The following is an 11,400-nucleotide window of genomic DNA, read 5'->3' on the forward strand; positions in this document are numbered from 1 at the left end:
ATAATATTTATAGAAAAATAAAATATAGAATTTTAACTTAGATACTGAAGCTTCCACTCATGCCATCAAATAATTGTTTTGTTAATTTATGACTATAGATTTTCCTTAACATAAATGATTATTATAAAAGACTATTACATTTCTTATTTTTACCCCTCCCTATGTTACTAAACAACACACCACATATCTTTTAATTTTCTCAAAATAAAAACATCATGTTTTTCAATGTAAACATCTTTTAAAGACAATAAAATTAAATTGTTTCCCTTTTCCTTAAACTTACAAAAACTCAACTGACACATCAAAAATTATCTTTTCAGCTCTCCATGAATAGCATAATTTTTTTATTGATAGAAAAATCCATATTTGTATATAAACTGTTACTTTTCCCTTAAAAAAACTATTTTTAAAATTTTAAATATATTGAATAATCCTTAAAAATTATAAAAAAAATTCACTAAATTTACAAAAGTATTTTCTTTATGAAAAAAATATCATAACTTATAATTTTTCAATCAATAATTTTATAAAAATTTATTTGTAACATTTTTAGACATTTTTCAAGCATTTTTTGACCATATTCTATTTTTAGAAAATAGAAACCGGTTCACATAAATACAAATAACCATTCAGCATAGGAAAACACGTTTCAAAATATTTTCTAAAAATAATAAACTGAAGATTTACTCATGCTATAACCTCTATTTTTGTTAAACGGTTTAGGCGCATACTTGTAAAATCCATGGGTTGTCGTCCTGTCTTTGGAAGCCGTGTCCTCTTTCCGTATCCAGTCATTGTGCATCGCAAGCTCATCATTTCTCATCTCCATGCAACTTTGTTGTTGGAATGAACACCATCTCCATGAAGAAGGAGCACATAAATTCCACCACTTCTATTACCAAGAAGGTGAAAACCCACAAAGAATCATTCTTTAAGTGCTCCTGCTCATTAGATCTGACTTTAAAGTTCTCCCACTTGTAGAATTCTTAATGCTTTGCTTATTCGGAGAAAAGACGAAAATAGAACATTGGATGCTTGATTTTCTTTGATGTGTTGCATATGAACCAACTTTTTGGAAATGAAACTGAACCTTAGGATTTTAAGATTTTCATAAAGCTAAAACATTATCTAATCTTTTTGGTTTCCACTTCGTGCAGACGCTGCATGGATGAGAGTATGATGATGCAGGAGTGCCAACATAGTTGGAGGCATGGGCGGCAGCGGCCATCTCCACCACCCCTATCCTTGAGATTACAAGCATTGACCCAAAATTTTGTATTCTCATCACAAGTGGCAACCATTCGCAAGAACCAATCTTTTCCTTCCTTCTGCTTGGAAATGACCTCAAAATGGTGCCAACTAAACGTCCTCTCCATTGCAGTCCATTTTGACCCAGTTATGCGAGGAAGATCAACTTGATAGTTGGTATGGTAACCTCCTTGGCCTAGGACGCCCTTCCCGCTGCAGCTCCCACAAGCGATGCTACCTTCCCCTCTGTAGACAGGACATGGCACGGGAGGATAAACCCACTTGCGAGGCTTCACAAACATTTCGCTCCTACCGCACTGCTGCTAGAATCAGAAGAAGAAGAAGAAGAGCAAGAAGCCCAAGCTCCTCCTCCTCCTCCAGACAGGTGCCCTCCACTCTCACGATGATTTCTTTTCAACTGCTCTCTCCCACACATAATTTTTTTTTTTCTTCTCCCTCCTCTCATTTATCCATAAATTGCACTCAATGGGGAAGGTCTTTAACTCTACCTTCTCATAGTCTTATATAGGTTTTCTCCATATTCACGTTGGGTTAGGTTTTTTCTTTTTAAAGACTAAATAAAAAATTTCTTTTTTTACACATGGTTGCAAATGACACCTCCAAGAAGCCTTCCACCACTTTTCAAGAATAATACAACTCCTTGCACCTCGGATCTTTCGAATTTACACGAACTTGTTGGCCACACATGTACGACCATACCATAGTATGGAACCCTCCTCTCACTTCATTTCCAAAGAAATAATGACGCTCCCCCAAGCTTGTAACATCATTGAAAGAACTTGCAAGAAATCTTGTTATTGATGACAATATACTTGATATAAAGCTTGTACTCTCTATTGGATCTATGTCCTTATTTGCAACCTTTGATACATTGATGTATGTTGTTGCTGTGACCATGACCATTGTTGATACCTTGTCCAAAACTTCACCCCCTGAGTCCTTTAACCTATCTACACATTCTATTGAACTAGCTTTATCACTTGTGGTGGTTAAAGCAAACTCATAAGTTTCTGGTTTGTTAGGTTGTAAGCTAAGTATCAACTCCGGAGAAGCCCTTATTCCAATTGAACAATTCATACCTAGATAAAAAGCAGCTACAAGCTCCCCAACGTTAGACACCACCACCTTTGCATTTCCATCTCGAGAGAGTGCTTCAAATTTTGACAAGACCACTGATATGATTTTCCTTGGACTCCTATTTATAATAAATTTGACATCATCTGCATTGAGCTCCAATGTGATAACGGATTTTGTGACATCTTTCAAAGGTATAAGTAAACATGTAAAAGCACCTTCATCCTTGAAACCAAACTCTACACCATATTGTGTCACTGCATAACGAGGTTTTAGTCCCTTTAACACTCTTTCATAATCCTCCTCTATATAGTCTTGAATTTGAAATCTTAAACAGATGTTGAAGGCTTGTGTACATCGATTTAACTGATCACAAAATGCATAGTATAATGTTCCAATGTGATCACACAATTTCCCATTGAAGGAATATTCTAGCTTATCAATCAAAAGCCATTCTGATTCATTCAAAAGTCGTCTTATGTAATTAACTGGTTTTGACAGGTACACACTTGGAAAACTGAAAATTGTGTATAGAACACAAGATCTCCATGTAGCCTCGCAATTACTGTTCTGTCTTCAGTTGTAGCAATAACATCTAATGGAGTTAGTGTTATGCTGGACAGTAGAGTGTCAAAGCCAACAAATACTCCGATTGTGATATTGAACTCCATTGTTCCTAGTCCTATTGCATATGTTGAAAATCACTGTGGATCCAAACCCAAACAGTGTCGAGTTCCAGCAACCTTCTTGCTAAATTGACTTTTTGCCGTCTCAATAAATAGACAATAATCACAATCATGATGCTATGTGTGTTCTTCATAAGGAATTTAATCCTTGGGAGGTAGGAGATAGCATAACTGGTGAAATCCCTCATCCCTTAAATTAATACTAAGATATCCTATCAACCTGTCAAGACCTTGCCAAGTCTAAAATTCCCCCAAAAACTCTTAATTTATAACAAGGTCTTATCTCCTCTAAGTGATAACAATCCCTACAGGAAAATTTTAAACAGTCATAGCCGAGATTCACTAAGTAAAACTATCATATTTTGTCTAAAACTCCACCTTCCTCTCATACAAGAACTTCCTTGTACCAACATCTCTCTGCTAGACTGCAAGGGCACGGCCTCCAAAGACAACAACTATCAACACTGCATCTGCATTAAATTAATGTAAAAAGATGGTAGTAGTATATCAGATGTATACAATGTTGTTGAAAATTTTTGCAATATGTGACATGTTTTTAGGTGTCATTTCTCCCCCACTTAATTGCGAAGCGTCCTCGCGAGCATAGCTACAATATCTGCAAAACCGCACATAGAAGACTAGTAGACATGGAAAATATATAAAAATACTAACTTGTATCTTATTGTAAATCTAGCAAGACAAATATTTCAATTAAGTTATATAAAATCTTATACATACTAACAAACCCCTTACTCACTCTTCCCACTAAAGTGCATAACAGAGCTTCATCCAATGCAGAGAATATACCAACTAGGAAGCTTTCTAGAGCTGCTAAACAACAATAATCTCTCTAGGCAATGAAATGCCACACTACTATCCTACTTGAAATATTGCTTATGAAATAGTGTCACTAATAAGGTCCATGCCTATCAAAGAACCCAAACAAGGAAATCCAATACTACAATACCAAATAGGATTCCTATGGTTTAACTGCTAACCCTCCATGTTCTATTAGAACAACCAGCCAATGGTCCCTAACTCCCAACTAGTAGTCCTATTATAAGAGAGATCTTGAGGTTTTTTTTCTTGTTTTTATAAAGTCAAAAGAGTGTATATATTTATTCTCCTTCCCAAAAGGTCCCACCCCAAAGAGATGCAAGGCATTGGACGCAGAGCACCCGTCAAGGAAATCCCTACATCCTACCAGGACCTCAAAGGCGATGGTTATCTTCTTTTGGCTTTTTTTTTCAACCCTGTAGTCTCAGGGTTTTTTTAAAAAAAAATTATTTCTTTTCTTTTTGGTATTCTTTTAGAAGAATAAATAGATAGACTCTGCCAAGCTTAATTTATTATTACTACTTTAGTTTTGAGTCTCGTGACTTATAGGAATGGCTAGAAGGCTAGGGATTCATTACTAAATTGAACGTTCAAACATTTTAGCTCAACAACGTCGCGCGAGGAATCTAATCTAGCACATAATATCAGTTACCTTGCCTAGGCAAATGACAAGCAAAGAGACTCACCAGCTCAGCATCTCTCTTCCACACTACTCCTAGTCAAAATTTCGTGGAGAGAACCTTGTTATTCAGCTACCCCACATCACTAAAAAAGCGACAAATAGTCAAGGGAAAACTCTATTGGATTCCTAATTAGACTTCAATACCATGAAATTCACTATGTCATGCACACATATCACCCCCTTTTTAGCACTCCCTGGTGCTAAATCCCATCCCATGTGAGTGGACTCTCATATAGATTAAATTGCTTACGTATCTTGCAGTGTATTTGTGTTTTAAATGTTTTGGGTTGTGTTCCTTCTGTAATTACTTGGGTTTTGAAATCTCCAAATTATTTAAATCAAGTTATATATATATATTTTTTGACTGTCCTTTATTTCAAACGAATATAAATAGATACATTAGGTATGAAACAACGTGTTAAGTACATTGACGTTACAGCTCCAAAATAATGCGAGAATAAACACGTAGTGATTCTCAAATATATATACAAAATCATTAAACCTGCACAAAACTCAACCACTAACCACTAAACCATTAATAGGTTAGCTCAATAAAGAATAAAACTCTTTTAGAAACTGGCCACCTAGTCAAACTCCCTTGTCATAAGCTCCTAGCACTAAAGGAGTACCCCAACCATGCGTGCAACTAACTACCTAACCACATGAAGACTAACTAAGCTAAAATGCGTGAAAACCTGACTTGTAAAAGTATCAACAAATCAAAAGTTTTTTATTTAAAAAAAAATTTATGTTTTGTGTTGTAATTTTTTTTAAAATGTAGAATAAAGTAAAAACCCAAAAGACTCTAAGAAAACAAAAGATCTAAACTAAAATCCTCAAACTCTCTAAGATCTTCGACTGCAAACAATAACCCTAATCCAAAATCATTCACCCTATCTAAGTCAATCCTATCGACTAAATCATCAAATATAGGAGGCTCATGAATAGCCTCTAACGTAGGCACATCAAATGTCATAGACCAGCTATAGGTGCATTGCTAAAGACCTCCATCACATCATGGAGTGGAGCCCCAACTGCATCGACATAAGAGGGCATAGGTGCCACTGGTAAACATCCTAAAGAGTATCCCTTAGTCCTATCCATATACCAAGAGATATAATCCCAACAGGGACAACTGACAGTTACTTGATCATCGGGATATGATGGAGTAAGACGGTAAACAGTAGCTTGATATCGGGAAAATTCTTGCTGCTTTCTACCCACCCTATATTGAGCAACGCCATGCTCAGGCGAGAATACACTATCATAATCATGGCGCTGGTATGTATAACCTATCATATTCTGCATGACAGTGGTACCATAACGTCAAAAGTATGTGCGACACTGCCAACATAGGAGCTACACATGCACATAAAGATGCCGCTGACACTGCCTACAACCAAATGGTGGATGATACTGCAAACAAAAAATGATTACAAAAGAAGAACCACAACAAGCCTCTCCCCTCGGTGCATACAAAAACTTGTTACGCATCTAAAAACGCGGAATACTATATGGACCGACATGAATGGGATCAGAACTATGAGCATCCAGACGAGGGTAAAGTGCATCCATCCACAGGAAAGCCATACCTACACCCCATTAAAATCCCCCCCAAAAAGAAAAGAAAAGAAATCCAAATGTAGATTAGTCAAGGATTATTTTAACCACTAACCTAACTATACCTAGCTATCCTAAGTCACAAAATGTTTAAGGCGGAGGCCATTGACTCTAAATATTTCATTTTCAGCATGAATATCTTGTACATCTAGAGAACCATTATCATAAACTTTAATAACCTTAAAAGGTCCTAACCAAAAAATTTTGAGCTTTCCAGAAAATTTGTAATATCGACTGTCATAAAGTAAAACTATATCACCTTCCTTAAACTCTTGTATTTTAATGTGCTGAACATGCCATGCTTTACGACGTTTTTGCATGGCTTCTAAGCTTTGTAAAGCTAATAGTCTTTCCTCATCTAACTTCACCAATTGTAAAATCCTTTGCTTCAATGATTCAGCCGCACCTAATCGTAATGATAGGGCTACTTGTAAAGTGGGAAACTCTTTCTCAATAGGAAAAATAGCATTAGTTCCATAAACTAAATTGAAAGGTGTATTTTGCACTGTCACCTTATAAGTGGTTCTATAGGCCCATAATGCCTCATATAACCATTCATCCCAATCTCGCCTATGAGAAGCAACCATTTTAGTTAAAATTCCACAAATAATACTATTAGTTACTTCGACTTGGCCATTAGCCCTTGGATAATAAGGCGTTGATTTGCGATGCTTAATTTGATATAGTTCTGTTAACTCACTAATTAGACCTGTTAACCCCAACATGAAGAAAGCAAAAGGAAATAAAAAAGATGCATGGCAAAGGCGGAAAAAAGGTAGCTCGACTGAAGATAGAAGAGGAGGAAAGGCCAAAGGCGCAAGGGCAACCTTAAGAGTCCAAGGCAAATGCAAAAGGGGAAAGGCACACCCTGAAATCTTGTAAAAGAGCACCGGGCTCTCACCCGTGCAATTTGTAAATGTAGATGGGCGGTGGAAAGAAAGCTAGGAAGATAGAAGGACAATGGGAAAAAGGGCATGGGCTATGGCCGGCCATGTAGAAAGGGGAAAAGGGGATGACCACCCAAAAGGGATTTAGGGTTTTGTATATAAATTTGAAAAGTGAATGAGAAGCTCATTCTTGTGTGTGGCCAAAAGTAGCTCTCCTCTTCTTCTTCTTCTTATTGTTCTTGCTTACTTGAGTTTGTGCTTGAGAGAGGGAGTGTGAGAGTGTGAGGGAGTGAGTGTGTGAGGGTGAGGGACTGAGGAGGAGAAGCTCTCCATCTTCTCCTCTCTTCTTCTCTTCTCTTCTCTTCTCTTGTCTTGCTCGCGGACATGGAGCTTGAAGTGTGGAGCTTGAGGATGAAGCTTGCTTGAAGCTTGCACTTGGATCGTGGAGCTACCGGAGTGCGCGGGAGAGGAGGTAACTCGAACGGCATCAAGGTAAGCTCACTACACTCGTAAGGTAGGCATTGCGCGTCGGCTATGTGAGAGGTAGCCATTAGTGCTCGGCTTGGAACGCTTGAAACAATAAGCAGTCCGAGGGTCTCGGCGGTTGAGTGAAAGCTCCCACAAGACCATTCAAGAAATGGGAACCTCTATCACTTACTAATTCCAGTGGGCACCCAAAACGGGTAATGATATTCTCATACATAAACTTAGCCACCTCAATGGCTTTATCTGTCTTAAGCGCTTTCGCTTCCACCCACTTTGTAATATAATCAATACAAACCAAGATATAACGATTAGAATGATATCTGGGAGGTGGATCAATTGGGCCCACAAAATCAATCCCCCACTTCTCAAAAGGTGCTAATGCCAAGATGGGTGTCAAAGGTGTAGCAAAACTCTTAGAAGGACGACCAGTCCTTTAACATACATCACATTTTCGGCAATAATAATAGGCATCCTTAAATAAAGTAGGCCACTAATACCCAGCTAATAAAACCTTTCTTGCGGTTAATTCACTGGCAAAATGGCCACCACACGGCTAATCATGCAATGCCTTAAGAACCACCAGGACTTCATCTTCCCTTACACATAGCCGATAGATTCCTTCCCTTGGAAAAAATCTATAAAGATAGCCCCCTAATAATCCATAAGAGCGTGCTTACATTAGAATTTATCGCTTTCGTCGTTTATCAGCACCAGGTGGATACCGAGCTGTGCTAAGAAAATTTGCTATCACCATACAATGGAGCTTGCGTCTCTATCGTAAAAAGTGATGCATCTGGAAAATCATCCTCCTTCCTCTTTATCTGATGTTAATAATCGAGAAAGATAATCTGCTAGAACATGAGCTCTACCAGGACGAGTAACTATTTGAAAATCAAACTCCTGAAATAATAGCATCCAACGAATTACACATCGTGGAAGTTCTGCTTTATTAAGCAAATACTTTAATGCTTCATGATCAACATAAATAGTAAATTTATTTCCTAATAAATAATGACAAAATTTCTCCACCGCAAAAACCATTGATAAGCATTATTTCTCAGTGGTAGTATAATTTCTTTCCGCATCACTTAGGTTACGGCTTGCATAATAGATCGGATGATCTACCTTATTGTCATCTACTCGACATAAAACTGCTCCCATGGCATTCATAGATGTATTTGCATGAATATGGAATTCCTTCATCCAATCTGGGGGTGCCAATACCGGTCCTTCTATTAACTTCTGTTTAAGAAATTCAAATGCTTTCTTGCAAGTATCATCCCAATTAAAAGGAGTATCCTTTCGTAGCAAATTTGTTAAAGGTGAGGCCACCTTTGCAAAATTAAAAATAAATTGTCGATAATAATTTAGATGTCCTAAAAAACCTCGAAGTTGTTTAAGAGTTGTTGGTGGAGGAAGTGTAGAAATCTTGGCAATTTTAGCGGGGTCCATAGCAATGCCTTCTTTAGAAATGATATGCCCTAACAATATTCCTTTTGGAACTCCAAAAACACATTTATCAGGATTTAACGATATACCTACTTCATCACTACGTTCAAATACTTGCGCTAATTGATCATGCATTTCTTTTGCCGTTCCATAGACACAAAAGTCATCTAGAAAAACTTCCATCCACCACTGTCGAAGAAAATCTTGATAAGCTGCAATCATAACTCTTTGAAACGTTGCAGGTGCATTACATAAGCCAAAAGGCATTACTTTATAAGCAAAGGAAAATGATCTTTTCTTGTCTTACTATTAAGCTTCCTATAATCAACACAAATGCTGATTTTCTTGCTATTCTTCTTGGGTACTACCACAATTGGAGATACCCATTCACTATATGCAACAGGATATATAAATCCCGCATTGAGAAGCTTAGTAATCTCAGCTTTAACTAGTTCTGCATACACAGGATTTGTTCGTCGTTGGCGTTGATAGACGGGTTTTGTGCCTGGTTCTAGATCAATATAATGTTGACAAAGTTCAGCTTTAATGCCTTTAAGGTCCATATAAGACCAAGCAAATTCCCTGACATGTGCTCGTAATACTTCTTCAAACCTCTGTCGATCTTGGAATTTCAATTGAGCTCCTAGATTTAAATATTTCCCTTCTGCCATTCCTATTTTAACTTCTTGCACTTTGGACTCGTCAATAAACAAAGAGGCTATTTTTCGAGGCTTGACCGTAGGCACATCTTCCGATATCTCCATTGATACATTTTCCAGCAGACTATGCCTTGTACTAGATTCTGGTTCTTCTTCCCTCGGATTCACAGAGTGTACCAAGGGTAAAGCCCTATAAGGAACAATAGCTAAATTATCCGGAGTACCCTCAGTCATTTCTATCATATGGACATCCAAGATATCAGGAAATAGCTTACCGGTATAACTTCCTTGTCTTCTGCTCAAGCCATGCGAGATGGAATTCAAATTTTCATTATTCTTTATTGTGAACGTGGTATTTATAGAACCTATTATCTGTGAAACCTACTTTGGATCACATGGAAATTGAGCATGTAATGTGCGACGATAACACAATAAAATTCCATTTTGCTTTTCCAAACATTCTTGGTCATAGCTCTTGGTCTGCCATCTATCTGAATTTGGCGATCTGGTCTGGAGACATGCGTGCGAAGATGTCCTATAACTCCTCATCGCTCATCCCTCGACTCATCCTGAAAATGTCACCTGCAGAGATAAAAAATGATGTTAGAATAATCAATTTAAATCATACAAAGCACAGTAATATAAATCATTTCAAAAAATCTCACTTAAAATGTATATCTTATGTACCCTTATAAGCGATTGGTCAACGAATTGAGTAAGTGGATGCTCCAAGTATGAAGTATCCTATGGTCCCATGTTAATCTCCTGACACAACTCCGCATACACTGGAAGGTCGATAGACATGTCACCACAAAAGAATGAGTCCGCCTCATTCTCAAAGAATTCTTGGACTCCTGTATTTCCATCATTGTTAGCCGATGCTGGCTCCAAGCTTTCGAGGGCCTCCACCCCTTGCAATATCGATCCCTCTATTTGCATATTATCTTCATCTATGCTCGCAACATCGCTTTGATCATATACTCTTGCACTTCGGGGAGTTGAAGGTATAACATACCACCATCGAGGTTGTCGGGGGTTTGGATAGAAGATTACCTGTTCACAAACACATACAAGAGAGTTCAAACCATTGTGACATAAACCATGTCGTAATACAATTAGCAAGCAAATGACTCCATGCACCTGTTCACAATGGGCCAGCAACACAAATGTATCGCGCAAATCTGTCCATTTTTTTCGGAATCTATTTCGAGAAATCCAGATGGACCTCGTTGAATTGTTGCTCCAGCTCCTCCAAGTACCACTTTGAACCACTGCACATCGAATAGTATCATGGAGAAGCTACGGTAATCCACCGTAATAATACTTTGCAAGTTTCCAAAATACTCCATCTCATCCACAACTGTGTTTGGATTCGTTGCTCGTCGCTGGCTCTCTTGCTCGAACCTTGCCATGACACCATAGTCCATTGTGGAGCGCATTTTGTCAATACGCTCCACGCGAAAATGCCGTCCGTGCGACCACACTGCACTATATATTTTGTACTGTACATTGAAACACTCAAATTATATGTCGCATATAAAATTTAGATACGATAGATTCTAAACCCCTCATCAACTTTGAACTACATCCTCTTGAGAATTCCCACTCCTCCATTGAGACCTCTGTCCCTTCGCGAGATGCTGCAGTCAAGGCTTCATGCAACCATCACATTGACATAAACCGCGGCATCTCCTCCATGCCTTCGGGATATTGAATCGGTCGATGATGCGTACTACGTCGGAATTTAGCTC

Source organism: Lygodium microphyllum, chromosome 2, assembly GCF_053477565.2.
Source record: "Lygodium microphyllum isolate KBCC chromosome 2, Lygodium_microphyllum_v1.1.10, whole genome shotgun sequence".
Taxonomy (NCBI): Eukaryota; Viridiplantae; Streptophyta; class Polypodiopsida; order Schizaeales; family Lygodiaceae; genus Lygodium; species Lygodium microphyllum.